The sequence below is a fragment of the Salmo trutta genome, chromosome 12, assembly GCF_901001165.1.
Source record: "Salmo trutta chromosome 12, fSalTru1.1, whole genome shotgun sequence".
Lineage (NCBI taxonomy): Eukaryota > Metazoa > Chordata > Actinopteri > Salmoniformes > Salmonidae > Salmo > Salmo trutta.
In genome coordinates, this window is record NC_042968.1 from 27,509,814 (window position 1) to 27,523,395 (window position 13,582).

At 41.8% G+C, this 13,582-nt stretch overlaps 1 pseudogene; it reads left to right on the top strand.

Annotated features, from left to right (window-relative positions):
• LOC115204755 (uncharacterized) overlaps positions 1-7,415 on the top strand; it is a 45,613-nt pseudogene extending 38,198 nt beyond the window's left edge.
• Positions 7,416-13,582: the final 6,167 nt, after the last annotated feature.

Consider the following 13,582-nt stretch of genomic DNA (forward strand, 5'->3'; position numbering starts at 1 on the left):
TGAACTGGGGACCTCGATCAAACACTATATCCTCAGGCACCCCGTAGTGCCGGAAGACGTGCGTAAACAAGGCCTCCGCAGTCTGTAGGGCCGTAGGGAGACCGGGCAGCGGGAGGAGACAGCAGAAACGATCCACAACAACCAGAATCGTGGTGTTTCCGATCGACAGGTGCGACCATGGCCGCTGTGGAACGGGTAAGGGGTGTAGCTTACCTCTGGGCAGGTGCCTAGGAGCCTTACACTGGCGCACACCGAGCAGGAGGAAACATACACCCTCACGTCCTTAGCCAAAGTAGGCCACCAGTACTTCCCACTCAGACAGCGCACCGTCCGACCGATGCCTGGATGACCAGAGGAGGGTGACGTGTGGGCCCAATAGATCAGCCGGTAAAGGGAGCCGCTACCTGACCAAAACCCCGGATAAACCTCCGGTAGTAATTGGCAAACCCTAGAAACCGCTGCATCTCCTTTACTGTGGTGGGAGTCGGCCAATTACGCACGGCTGAGATGCGGTCACTATATGTTTATGACAACGTCTCTACAAGTTTACAATACATTCTCTACATGTTTATGACAATGTCTACATGTTTATGGCAATGTCTCTTTGTTTATGACAATGTCTATATGTGTATGTCAATGTCTCTATGTGTTAATGACAATGTCTCTAAATGTTTATGAAAAATGATAAATGTTTTTGACAATGTCTCTACATGTTCATGACAATGTCGCTAAATATGGATATGTCTATATGTTTATGACAATGTCTATATGTTTATGACAATGTCTATATGTTTATGACAATGTCTATATGTTTATGACAATGTCTATATGTTTATAACAATGTCTCTATGTTTATGAAAAATTATATATGTTGTTGACAATGTCTATATGTTTATAACAATGTCTATATGTTAATGACAATGTCTCTATGTTTATGAAAAATGATATATGTTGTTGACAATGTCTATATTTTAATTACAATGTCCCTTTATGTTTATGAACAATGATCTATGTTTATGACAATGTATTTATGTTTGACATATGTTTTTATGTTCATTACAATGTCTCTATGTGTTCATGGCTATGTTTCTATATGTTTATGACAATGTTTCTATATGTTTCTGACAATAGTTTATAACAATTTTTTTAATGTTCATGACAATGACAATGTCTATATGTTTATGACAATGTCTGTATGTTTATGATAATGTATGTATGTTTATGACGTCTGTATGTTTATGATAGTGTTTCTATAGCTTTACGACAATGTCTATATGTTTATGATTATGTTTTAGGGTGTTTCTATTTACATTTCATGTCATTTTTATTTATCAAGAGGCAACAGGTTCAACAGTTTGTTTGTTTGTTTGTTTTTTATTCTGGCAGAAGAAGTGTATGTGATTGCGAATGCGTGTGCACATGTGAGCAGGAGTGTGTTTGCAATGCATGGGTGTGTGTGTTTGTTTGCACATACTCTGCAGGCTAGGCAGGGGTTGAGATCACCGTGTTTAGTGTTCTTGGGGAGATCTGAGGAACACTTGACCGGGTGGACTGGCACATTTAGCCTGTGTCACCCCTCCCACCACCCCCACCAACACCAACAACACCACCACCACCACCACCACCACACACACCCACCCACCCACACACACCCACCCACCCACCCACACACCCACACACCCACACCCACACACACACACACACACACACACACACACACACACACACACACACACACACACACACACACACACACACACACACACACACACACACCCACCACGTCCCTGCTCCATCTCTGACTGCCTCCGCAGACACAAAGGGCCTGCTGTGCAGACAACTCAACTGGAAGAGAGCTTAACCCTTCACCCCCAGGGTCAAACTATTAACACAAACACTGCTCCCTAGTATGCAAATGAACCATCTTATGACTCATATGAAACATACACTTATGATGACAAATATAATAACAGGCACTTAAAGTTTGACTTAGTTTCAAATGCATTTAACGTAAAATCGGGGGTAAAATATGAAATGAAGAGCAGCAAATGATCTACAGAGTCACTTTATAAATGTTTTAACAAACTTATAAGGTAACTTTATTGTAAAAGCCTCAGATCAGCTAGATGTAACTGTCCATACCCTCTGTGTGTGTATGTATTCCCTGCCATATTCTACTGCATTTGTCTCTTCGTAAAGGATGAACGCAATCATGTCCTGACTTTTAACACCTCTAACTTCCACTCCTCATTGAGAGAGAAAAGTTCTAGAACCTTGTAATTCCTAGTCATCTGAACTACTGTGCTCCGACTGTAAATGCAGAAAGGAAAGGAGAGAGAGCTTCGTCAGATGGCATGTTTAGCTGTGTGTAATTGGGACAGAGGTGCGTGTAGGAGGCAAGTGTGGAGGCATTGTTCTCTTTGATGGGATTATTTGCACTTCTCAATGCTGGAAAACCAGGCATCATCATAGGGAGTGGAGGGGAGGCAGCCAACTACATTTACAATGGCTGGATTTGGTTTTTCCTCAAGGTTGTGTAATTATACCTGCTCTCTGTGTAATTAGGAGCAGGAGGCTTCACGACCTGGATGACTACTGTCTTGTCTACTTTGAAAGTAGAATCACTTCAAACTCCTCAGGAGGAGAAAGTACAATGTTCTGTTTTGCTCTTCTTTTTGCTCTTTTCATCTTTCTTTCTTATCCTTTTTTCTTGTTCTAAGGGCTTGGCGATCTTGGGTGATTAAGTTATTTTTACAAATGAATAAATGTGAATACATAATACTGTTTCAAGCCAGGTGAATAAACGAGTTGAAGAGAGCAGTTTGAGGTCAAGTTCAGAACAGAATACATTATATAAAGTGAACAGTGATGTCCATTGGGAAAGGTCCTACACTCTTAGAAACCCAGAAGGGTTCTTCAGCTGTTCCCATAGGATAACCCTTTTTTGTTCCAGGTCGAACCCTTTTGGGTTCCATGTAGAACCCTTTCCACAGAAGGTTCTACATTGAACCCAAAAGGGTTCTACATGGGACCAAAATGGGTCCAAGTGTTTCTAAGAGTGTAGGGAACTGATAAAGCCTCCCCTTGGCATGTACTGCACTCACTTGTACCCTGATCTGACTTTGACCAGTCTAGAGACTAAGAGATGGCATTATCATTAAGACTGCACACCGGGGGGGTAATGTGCCGTACATGGATGTAGACAGACTGAGTACAGGATTAAGGACAAATCACTTTGTGGTATCTGGGTGAACACAGAGCACGGAGCCATGGCGTCCATGTGTACGCGCCTGTGTAACAAAAGGGACTACTAGTAGTTAGTGCATGTACTGTACGCAAAGGAATTGCTGTAGAAGCTGACTTAACAGAAAATGCACTCTCTTGCATAAGTATCTTTGTGAGTGGTGACATGAGGCCAGATCTGACAGGCTGCAGTGGAGGTGTGAGGGAGAGCAGGTCAGTAGTGCAGTGTGCACGGTTTAAGTTTTAGGGTGTAGGGAGCAGTTTGCACGGTGTAGGTTTTAGGGTGTAGGGAGCAGTGTTCACCTGTACAGTATACTCACTACTACCCATGTCAAACCTCTCAGCTGCTGTCTGACACACCAGCCAGCTAGTAACAAAAGGAGAGAGAAAAGGAAACATATGCTTAAGTCAGCTGCATTTACTCCTGACCTTCCTTACCAGGGTACGCTGCAGTTAAGCTGAGGGGATTTACACCAGCTCAACATTTACACCATATGGATGCTTTATTACAGAGTAATGATGGCTTGTTCTCTCTCCTCTTCCTCCCCTTCTCTCGCACTTGTTCGCTCTATCTCCCTCCCTCTCTCTCATGCTATACTTCTTTCTCCAAATCTCTCTCTCTCTCTCTCAAATCTCCGTCTCTCTCTCATTTTCCGTGTACTCTATCGTTCTTCTCTCACACACTCTCCTTTTTCTCTCGCTCTCCCTCCTCTCTCCCTCCCTCCCCTCCTTCTCTCTCTCTCTCTCTCTTTCTCTCTCTCTCTCTCACTAGAGATGATTTGAAAAACCAAACAGCCTTATGTGTAACCAGGTGATCAGAAGGACTTAGAGGATCTTATGAAACTCAAGAGGAATGCAATGCAGGGATTTTTCAAAACTCAATGCTTTATGTGTGTCACACTTAGACTCATTTAATTTACCAAGTAAGACAAGCAGAATAGAAGATAAAATGGTCTAGGTATGCATTATGTGTCTTTGTATTTGAAATCAGACCATATAGATATTGATATAAGTTAGTAGGCTATATATATTTACATATTACATTGAGGCAAATTAAGATTATTGAATTTATACCAATGATTATCCTGTGCAGATTTGTAAAAAAAATATTTCTTAAATTTTTGGGTGTGAGAATAATTGGATTTGTGCTGAAATGAGAAAAGAGCTTGGTAATGATTTGGTTTATTCCATATTAGCAGGTAATAATCAATATGGAGATGGTGCTTATTAAAGCGTAAAGAGCAGGGATGGGCTCTCATCAACCAATTGCTGCTCATCTCTGACCATGCTGAGGTAATGCACTTAATGCATCACATATTGCTTTTGATTATGGGTGAAATAATGGTGGTCAATTATGCAAATCATGCAGGAAAATAACCTGGTAACAATAAGATATTCTAAAGATGAGCTAAACAATAACATGGACATGGTCATATTCAGTCATTTATAAGAGGCAAACCATCTGTCAAAGTATGGCTTACTGCTATGAACATACTTTTTCTTGGCGTTTTGAAAACTTAATTTGTCAAGTCTAAGGTACACAATGGTATGACGGTGCATGAGAAAGCAAATCACTCACCACTAATGCTTCTGCAGATTTTGGGACACCGGGTTTATTCTATTCTGGTTAGGTGCTCAGTTCTCTCAACATTGTGAGGCTCCATAGAATAATATTGGTAAAGTGCTCTTAAATTCACCGAGATGGATCTACTTGGTCCACATTAGCGAATGTGTGCACTGGGCCAAAGAAATCCAAACTGAAACGTCAGAAAGTTGAATTTGGGGCAGCTCTTAGAACTGAAGCCAAATGTTTGTTCCTCTGCTTTCTGAATTAGTCCAAGAAGGTATTTCAGAGTCTGGGAATTAAAAGCAAGGGGGTGATTTACAAATTAAATATAACTGTGGGCTTAGTTTGGGACACTGGAACAAACAACAGTTTTGAGGAGAAAAAAAGAGGGGAAGCCCCATGTTCATTTATTACAGATCTGCAGCATTTATCACCTAGACGCCAAGGCAACTACTCTGTTGTGGCTTGAAATGAAATGAGTGGTCTTCTTCAGTAACAGAAACAATGTTCCCAGCCAGTTACAGGTCAGCAGACAGAGGCCTATAGTCCAGACAGAGCTCAGAGTCTGAGAGTCTCAACTGCAGTGCTGTGCTGTGTGCAAATGAACTGCTCTCCCTTTCTCCCAATTCATTTCTCATGCCACAGTATTTGTACTCCCCTTTTCATGAATGTTAGGCCCTATCTTGTGGCCCTCCCTCTCAAAAGCCTGCCCAGTGACAGAGGAGACCTGCCACGCAGAAAAAGGAGGACCTGCCATGAACTGAGTGTCAGCCATTAAATATGATTTGGCCCCTGAATGGCGATGCAAACACATTCAGCTCAGTGAAACTCATTAAGACCCGCATAATCTCTCTTTTCTTAAGCATAACAATGATTTCAGCTGGGAAATGCAATGGTTTTGGTGGGACTGAACCATTGATTCAAGTTGCATTCAAAGTAATAAATCAAGTCCAGCTTCACATCCTGTTCTCATTTGCCTAATTCAGTGGCGCTCACCATACTAGTCAATTAGTTGAAAGAATATATTCAATACACTGAGCAATTCACTGACAACACAGTATAATAAATCCCCCTTGCTTTAACCCCAGAACATCTGGCCAACCTACTCTAACAGCAAAGTACTTATTCTTGTGCAATGATAATTTAAATAGTGTTACTGTAATGTTATATCTTATATATTCTTAAACATTAAAAAGCTGCAATAAATCATTGACTAAGCCAATGCAGGCTGTCCTGGGACGGGACAGACAGATACAGACAGACAGGATATATAGAGGTGTTAAGCCCTAACCTGATGAAATAAGTAAGTGAACTGTCTGTTTGATTCTTCTCAGCGGCTATCATCCTAACCTCTACCTCCACTACCTCCACCACCACCTCCACCTCCACCCCAATGCCCCTCAGAGGACAACTCCCAGGTCCAGTAGGATATGGCTTTCTGAATTATTATTCACATTTTTGAACAAAGTTTCCTTCCAATTTCTATTGACTTTGCTTAAAAGCTTCCAGGGGAAGAAGCCAAGCCGCCCTCTCGTTTAATTACAGCCCACCACACACAGACACACACACACACACACACACACACACACACACACACACACACACACACACACACACACACACACACACACACACACACACACACACACACACACACACACACACAGAGATGAACAGAGCGAAGGGACAGCTGTGTCAGAGCTCTCAGTAGTCAGACCATTGTAATCTGCATTAACCACATTGCAGGGGAGTGCAAAGGGTCAAAGTCTTTAAGTGCCTGTAGGGATCTACGCTGCTTGTAGATTACAAGCTATCACTGTGGGTACATTGGGGTAATTGTACAGTGCCAACAGCACTGCCTCTCTGTTGTTCACATGAAATGATTTACTATACGGGTTCATGTTTTGATTTCAAGGCTGAGAGAGTATTCATTGTCATATCGGTTTCAAGTGAAAGATTATGTGATGGGGCTAATGCATGCTAGGCTTTAACAATGAACAATGAATTAACCTAAAGACATGGTTGTAGTTAGAGGTATTCAACTTATACATATCCCATATCATGTGGCCTGTCTATGCATTCCATTCAAACATTATAAACTAATTTAAAAGTTTCAATAATTTTAGATTTTCAACAGTTATTCAATGTATTCCTATATATAAATCGTGGAAAGTGTGTCAACTCAAAGCTGACAGCATATTGTGCCAGCCAACAGATCTCCAGTATGATCTGTACATGTATTTTTCTGGAAGGCAATTCAGGACAGTCAGTAGCAGCAGACAATGAAGCCCTGAGTCCTGGAGACCTGATCGTCCCTGGAGACCTGATCATCCCTGGAGACCTGATCATCCCTGGAGACCTGATCATCCCTGGAGACCTGATCATCCCTGGAGACCTGATCAGCCCTGGAGACCTGATCATCCCTGGAGACCTGATCAGCCCTGGAGACCTGATCATCCCTGGAGACCTGATCAGCCCTGGAGACCTGATCATCCCTGGAGACCTGATCAGCCCTGGAGACCTGATCAGCCCTGGAGACCTGATCAGCCCTGGAGACCTGATCAGCCCTGGAGACCTGATCAGCCCTGGAGACCTGAGGAGCTGAGCTGAGCCTCATTGTTTGGCTGATTCCTTGAGAAATGGTTAGACAGTGAGAGGGAAGGACCTTTAAAGCTCTTTCACAGGACGATGACTGCACATGGAGTGATGACTGCACATGGAGGAGCTTGGTCTCAGAGCAATTCGTATTATTCTGTACATAAAGTCGAGACACTCCTTTCAGATATGTTATGTTTGGTATAAGTTACTTCAGGCAAAAATGAAAGGAGGGTAGTTGGTGGGGGTGGATGGGTGGGCGTATAACGGTTGCGAGTTTGAATGTCATCACGGATGTCATCAACTTTAGCATTTTAGCTTATTTGGAACTTTTCAACTACTTTTTTTAGCTGCTTTGCAACTACTTAGCATGTTAGCTAACCCTTCCCCTAACTCTAACCCTAAACTTAACCCTTTAAGCTAACCCTTCACCTAACCTTAACCTTAACCCTTTTAGCTAACTGTCACGACTTCCGCCAAAGTTGGTCCCTCTCCTTGTTTGGGTGGCGTTCGGCGGTCGACGTCACCGGCTTTCTAGCCATCGCTGATCCACTTTTCATTTTCCATTTGTTTTGTCTTTGTTTTCTACACACCTGGTTTCTATTCCCCAATTACATGTTCATTATTTAACCCTCTGTTTCCCCCATGTTTGTGTGCGTGTTTGTTTAGAATGTTCAGGTTGTTCCTTGTTGGCTGGTATTGTTTGCCGGGTTCGTTATTACGCCCGTTATTTACGAGTGATCGGTAATTTCACGCACCTTTAGTATTTGTTTTATACTGGTGCTGAATAAATTACCTTGTACACTCATCTCTGCTCTCCTGCGCCTGATTCCATGCACCAGTTACCCACAGCCTGACACAACCCTTTCCCTAACCCTAATCTTAACCCTTTAACCTAACTCCTCAACTTAACTCTAACCTTAACCCTAACCCCTAGCCTAGCTAATGTTATCGAGCTAGCTAACTTTAGCCAACTAGCTAGAATTCGTAACATTTTACATTTAAATTTTTGTCATTTAGCAAACGCTCTTATCCAGAGCAACTTACAGTAGAGTGCATACATTTATTACATTTTTAAAGAACATATTTTACGTTTTGCAAATTCGGAACATATAATACGAACTGCAATTAGCAGCATATCATACGAAATGGGTGATGGACCTCCACAAATGAATACATGCCAATATGAAACATAACATATCACATTATAAATGGAGTGTCTCTGATTTAGGTAGGAATAATATGAAATGCTCTGAGACCAGGTTGCTTAGAGGGACAACCTATAATGATCGGAATAATTAGAATTTATCATCCAAAAATATGGTAATTGACTAGAGTATCTTGCAATCATTAGATACAAGTATTCCAAAACTGTTTTTGACAAAAATGATGAAATCGAAATAATCCATCAAATATCACTTATTTTTTTCCCTTTCTATGCATTTTCCGCGCTAATAGAAATGTCTCATTAATCCCATAAACTTCTCAGAGCCTTTTAAAAAGGGGAAACACATATGTCTTGATGAATATTGTCAGGGCCTAAATTTAGTGTCATTGAGAACAGCTTTCCCAGAGCCAGGCAGCAGACAGCTTGTGTGATGCCTGGCCTGCCTGCGCTGCGTCGCACGGAGCTTATATTTATCCCAGCCGTCTGTGTCTGTCTGTGGAGGAATGACAGAGAGCTCAATGGAGGCGTCCGTCTCCCCTCCCGCCGCCCCGACACTCCCTTCCTCCATCCCATCCCGTATACTTCCAGACACTGGTGATGAATGCAGGCATAGTTTGTGTATGTGTGTCTCAACCACACACAGATGACATTATTAACACAGTATAACATGTGATGGAATGTCTCTGTCATACCGGTGGGTCCCAGGCACAGCACAGAGGCACCCCAGCTGTGATTTATTCCTGTAACCATGAAAAAGTAAGTGTGCCATTAAAAACACAGGTGTTTGGAGGCTGCCCCACTCGCAGGGTGTGTGATCGATAATGTCACTCTTTTTCAATGCTCATTTTGAGGCAGCCACACCATCATACACCATTAAATACCCCCTTACAAGGAGCTGGCCACACACACACACCACACGCCACTGTATTTACAGTGCAGTTATCTGCATTCACACATAAATCAGCAGAGCTAATGTGGGAGATAATGGACTGTAAATGGCAAAGTCCCTGATTGATATCTCCACTTAGAGCAATTATTGGTTTTTAAAACTTGAGAAAAGACAAAAGTTTGCCAACTTACCTTTAGGCCTGGCTACTGTGTCTCAGTATCTCATTTGTTAGTGTTTGTTGAGTGGGTTCCCAAGGCAGTAAAACAGGACACCTCAGACAAATAACAACTAATGTTGTGGCTCGGAATGAATACTTAGCAGAACTTCTACTCCATGTACTGTGCTTTGTCCTACTGAAACAGAATAGGTTATGAAGAGATATTCACATTCATAGTGTTTATTGCTTAACATATTATAATTTATTATTATGATTTCAAATTAATTGACCTACTTTACCTATTTATTTTACTTTTATTTCTGTAATATTATTTTATGTAAAAATAAGGGTCATCTAGAGTGGATAATTCTGATACAAGCCAAAGATGGTTCAAATTCCATGCAATTCCAACCTATCCAAGTGAGTTCTGCGAAAAAAGATTGTAAAAAGGAAAGCTTTTTTCTTGGCAGTGAGGCCTCATCCCTGATAAAATAAAAAATAGATTATAAGGAAGAAAAACTATGCTGCTAAACTTCCTCATAGCTGAGACTGTATTCTGGATGACATTTTAGTCAAGTTAAAAAAAATAAACCATTGGGAAATACACTCTGTCTTTATCCAAAATGCAAAGCTATTTGCATACGGATAATGTATAGATGAACAGGGCATTGCAAGGAATATTTATATGTGGGAAAATTAAGAAAATGAAGCTGAAAAAAGGTACATTTCAGACAAACACTGTTTCATTTATTTGAAAAAGAAATTGTCTCTCAGTGTTCTCGACTGCCATGAAAATGAACTATTAATCTGATTTCCAAAGGAATTCCTCATGCCAGAGACGGCCCTGACAGCTGCAATACAGAAGTTGTTGTGTGGTCAACAAACAATTTTCCTGGGCTTCAGTGCCTTTCAAAGGGGATTTTTTTCTTTCAGCCAGATCATGTGAAAAATGTCACTGTCAAAGGATCTCTCCTTTTCTTCTCTCACAAAGATGTCAGATGGAGAGAGTTAGAATTTCCAAACATGTTAATCCGTAAGAGCGTAAACTCTAAACTCAGAGCCTTCCTCCACACTCAGTCGTTGAGAAAAAATGCTTTTCACTGTGAGACTAACTTCCCTTCTCTGTAACTTTGAGCAATAAGGATTTTTTAGGATGTGGTCAACACAGGACACTGACTTATGAAGTTCTTAAAATGAATTGAATACGACCCAACTCAAGCAAGCGATTCATACATGTATTTTTATTCCCTGTCTGTTGCCCAATGTTGCTCTTTATTATTATCTTTATAAAACAATAGGACACCTTTTGTGTAAAAAAAAGAGGAAACTTGCGTGAAATATTAAAGTTCAGGATGTGACTATACATGACCATTTTGGTTAGATGGGAAGTTATGTTTTTCTTCTTCCATTAAGACATAACATCCAGCATCTTGAGAGATGAGTAACTTCCTTATAAGTCATACACTGTAAGTCATATAAGTATATACATATTTCTGGCCTTCATTAGTCTTGTGAAATAAGAAATATAAGAATAATTTGTTCCAGATTAAAGTCAATTGTGCAATGGAGTGATGGGAGGGGAGGTGTGTGTGCGAGTGTGTGAGTGAGAGAATGAGCAGAGCATGAGAAGAACTGACAAGTGGGATGTTCCGCCGCTCTCCCCGCCCCCTAGACACCCACCCCTAACCCCTCCCCAGAGCCCCAGCCACTTCCTCATCCCTCCCTCCTCTTCATCCCGCCTGCCTCCTCTGCAGCCTCTCATCATGGCTACATCCTGTCATCACACACACATCCCTGTCACACTGCGCCTGATTGACGAGGGCACTTTTGATAATGGCATCAGGAACAGGGGTGTCTGCCTTGTCATTAGAGCCTATCAGCGCTGCCTTATTACAGCTGAGGAACCGACCGGAAGACAGTCACAGCCACGGTGGTGTGGAGATATGGCCAGAGATAATCAAGCTCCGGTAGGTACTAATATAGCACCAGGCTTAATGCATCTATCACACGCATCAAAGTTAAATACCCTCTGAGAAGCTCAGATGAACTACCCACTGCTCGTCTGACTGATGGGAATAAAAGGAACAGCTAACCAGAATTATCATTGTCAGCTGAACATGTTCATACTTGATATAACTCATTTTTGACAAAAAGGAAACATGTCGGTAAAACCCACAGCACCATAACAACAGAGAAAATGTAAACACCATCCAATATGTTTGAAGTCAGTTGAACTGAGCTCTCTGAGCACAGCACACACAGCTCCACATTAAACCTGACAAGCTACCACAAACTCTGGAGAGAGAGGCGGTTACAAGTTAGGAGTTAGAGGGAGAGGTCATGTTTATGTCTGCTGATTTGGGTTCGGGTGCCAAGATGGCCTTTCCAAACCGGATGATTTCACTTGGAATCCGACACTGTGCAGTAACATAGTTAGCACATAGGGGGTTACAGGCACATGTGGGGTTAGGCTACAGGCAGGCACCCCGTGTTGTCTTTCCCCAGACTGGAGCGGGATATTGTACTGGGAGCAGCGGAGTGTAGAGGCCATGTGGGGACTGGAGTGGTTAGCCTGGTCACCCGACCCTGCATGTTTGGAGCAGATGAGCACTATGGCCTGTGCAACTACAGCCTGGCTACAATCCTGTACTTCTTCCATAACACTATATCTGTATACTCTAAGTATAATTGTACATCATAACTATGGAAATGACTGCCCAACTGTTCCTTGACTAGACATTGGCACACCTTATTCCTCTTGTAAAAGTTATAAGTTATTCCTCTTCTGTCAAAGTTGTTCCTCTTCAAACATGAACAGAGAGAGTTGGAAGTCTGAGCAAACACAGACTGACAATATGTTCCTAAGAGCCTGTCCTTGAGTCATACTGTACATTGTGTTGATGGGCCGGCTCATGTGTGGTGTGTGTAAACGGCTTACCATTTCTGGGAAAGATGAATTGATGGCTGTGCTACAACAGGACAGGAGGTTGCTCACAGAGGTCACAGAGGTTGCTCACAGAGGTCACAGAGCTTGCTCACGGAGGTCACAGAGGTTGCTCACAGACTCTAGTGTGTACCACATCCCATCTTTCAAAAGCATCAGTAGGATTTCAACAGAAGAAAATATACACAACAAAACATACAACATAAGCTTTTACTGCCTAACAAAGCATGGAACGGCAAAACAAAGCTGATAATTGCAACACAGTTGGGTGGCTCTAGTGAAACTTTGGATATTTCTCTAAGTATGACATAATTGAAATTGTTCAATGCAACATTGAACAATTGAGGCGGCAGGTAGCCTAGTGGTTATAGTGTTGGGCCAGTAACCGAAAGGTTGCTAGATGGAATCCCTGAGCTGACAAGGTAAGAATCTGTCGTTCTGCCCCTGAACAAGGCAGTTATTAACCCACTGTTCCCTGGTAGGCCGTCATTGTAAATACGATTTTGTTCTTAACTGACTTGCCTAGTTAAATAAAATAAAAACATCTGAATCATTATGTGCATGTGGAAATTTCCTAATTTCAAATTCAGTACCGTTGTAGGACAAACTGGTCACTGAAAAAGGAAACAAAAGACAGGAGAAATGAAAAGCGTGTGGCTGGCAGGATAATAACAGAACCATAGCACCATACATGGTGCAACTCAAAGGAGCTGGGCTTTCCAACGGAAGAATAACTGGTTGAATTATGGATAGATCTAAATAGTGTCTCTTATCTACAGATGGCTGAACACATGACAATCCTAAGGCTGGCCTGTATAATTGTATCACTAATAAGCAGTAAGGCCAATTAGGTCTATAAGTGTGCTGTAATCACTTGGACAGGAGAGATACAGAGAGAGAGGAGAGAAAAGGAGGGAGGATGAGGGAGGGATAGAATGAATGAATGAATTCATCCCTCTTTCAACCCACACTGACAGGTATAATTAGACATACTGGAAATGTACCATTGAAAAGTCCAC